General features: G+C 28.2%; 1 protein-coding gene across 1 annotated transcript in view; it reads right to left on the bottom strand.

Moving 5' to 3' along the window:
* The window catches only part of LOC119576469 (arrestin domain-containing protein 3-like), a 28,426-nt gene that overhangs the window by 7,252 nt on the left and 18,674 nt on the right, over positions 1-2,500 (bottom strand). The window lies entirely within an intron of this gene.

The raw sequence follows: 2,500 nt of genomic DNA, 5'->3' as shown, positions 1-2,500 counted from the left end.
ATATATATATATATATATACATACATGCATACATACATACATACATATATATATATATATATATATATATATATATATATATATATATATATATATAATATATATAAACACACACACACACACATACACACGCACACACACACAGAGACACACACACACATACACACTCCACACACAAACACACACACACAGACACACACACACACATACACACACACACACACACACACACACACACACACACACACACACACACACACACAGAGAGAGAGAGAGAGAGAGAGAGAGAGAGAGAGAGAGAGAGAGAGAGAGAGAGAGAGAGAGAGAGAGAGAGAGAGAGAGAGAGAATTCTGGAAGTTTTAAAAGTCCAAAAGTAAGAAATAACAAAGAAATAAGAAATAAACAAAGGAATAAACAAAGAAAGAAAAAACAAAGCAGTTTCATGAGGATTTATTAGACAGAATATGATTTCGGAGCCAATATGAATGCCTTAGGAGGAAATAATGAAAAACGTCTAAAACAGAAAATACAGAGCTAGCTCGTGAAACTGGAACACATATCAGGGAGTAAAACGTAAACAAATATAATTTTCCTAATAATTATCAATATAAATCAACAATTCTGAAGTCATTATAAAAATAATATTGCACTGGTTAATTAAAGTGGAATTACTAAATTGCACTAATTAAGTCTCTTTCGATTAAAGCTCTTTCTACTCATTAACATACTGTTAGTGTCACTTCAAAGGAAATTCTGCCTGTCATAATTTGTTATACTAGAAAAAGGGTCGAAAAAATACTATCATTACTGCCATTACTATCATCATTAGTATCGTTATTTTGAGCATTATTATTGTTATCATTATTATTATTATTATAATCAACATCAGTGTTATAGCTACTATCATTATTATCATCAGCATTGTTATTATTTTTGTTATTATTGTAATGTTAATAACAACAGCAACAACAATGATAATAATACTAATAAATAATAATGATAATGATAATAATAATAAAAATAATAATAACTATTATTATTATTATTATTATTATTATTATTGTTATTATAGTGACAACAATAACAATAATGATAATGATAATAATAATAATATCAATATAATAACTATCACTAATGATGTTATTCTTATTGATATAACCAATATGATTATTACTGTTATCATTATAATTATTATCATCATTATTATTATTATTATTATTATTATTATTATTATTATTATTATTATTACATTATCAATATCACTATCATGATAATAATGATAATAATAATCATTATCCTTTTTATTATCATTATTATTATCATTATTATCGCCATTTTTATTTATCAATAATATTGTCTTATTATTATTATTATTATTATTATTATTATTATTATTATTATTATCATCATTTTTTTCAAGTGCCCTGTCCCACCAGGACGTTGGCGATCATGGATTTCCATGATTTTCTTGGCAATTTAGAGCGGTGGTTTGCCGTTGCCTTCCGCCCGGTGTTTTTATCGAGTCACCATCTCTCTTTACCCGGGTTTGGGACCGTCACTGACTTGGGCTGGCTTGCCCACCTAGTGGCTAGGTAGGCAATCGAGGTGAAGTTCCTTGGCCAAGGGAACAACGCGCCGGCCGGTGACTCGAACCCTCGAACTCAGATTGCCGTCGTGACAGTCTTGAGTTCGACGCTCTAACCACTCGGCCACCGCGGCCTACATTATCATTATTACTATTATTATTATCAATCATTATTATTATCATTATTATTATTATTATTATTATTATTATTATTATTATCATCATTATTATTATTATTATTATCATTATTATTATTATTATTATTATTATTATTATAGCCATTATTATTATTGATGTTTTATTACTATTGCTATGATTATCATTATTAATGTAATTATCAGTATCATTATCTTTATTGTATTTGTTATTATGATTATGGTTGCCATTATCATTATCCTTATCTTTATCATTATTATTGTTACTCTTATTTTTATTATTGTTATTATTATCATTATTATTATCATTATTATTATTATTATTATTATTATTAGTAGTAGTAGTAGTAGTAGCAGTAGTAGTAGTAGTAGTAGCATCATCCTTATTAATAATGTTATCATTAGTATCATCATTACATTATCTTTAGTCCCATCATTATCATTATCATTATCTTCTATCATCTGTATTCTTATTATCATCAGAATTAACCAGTAGCATATCTAAAATTATTACTTTCATAATGTTTATCTATATTACATCTACTATTATCATCACTTCGCAAAAAAAAAAAAAAAAAAAAAAAAAAAAAGGCGTTTTTCTCCTTTTCTTAAACTCAACTTAACTTCTTCTCCTCCTTTCCCTCTTTCCTCCCTTCCATTCCCTCTTCCTTTTATCCTCTCCTCCTTTCCCTTTTCTCCTCCTCATTCCTCCTTTCGTCACCTCCCCCCTATTCCTCCCATCTTCCCCCTCCTCCTCTCC

This window comes from Penaeus monodon, chromosome 8 (genome assembly GCF_015228065.2).
Source record: "Penaeus monodon isolate SGIC_2016 chromosome 8, NSTDA_Pmon_1, whole genome shotgun sequence".
In the NCBI taxonomy this organism is placed as follows: Eukaryota; Metazoa; Arthropoda; class Malacostraca; order Decapoda; family Penaeidae; genus Penaeus; species Penaeus monodon.
The sequence above is the reverse complement of the archived record's forward strand: the minus strand, read 5'-3'. Positions and strand labels throughout refer to the sequence as shown.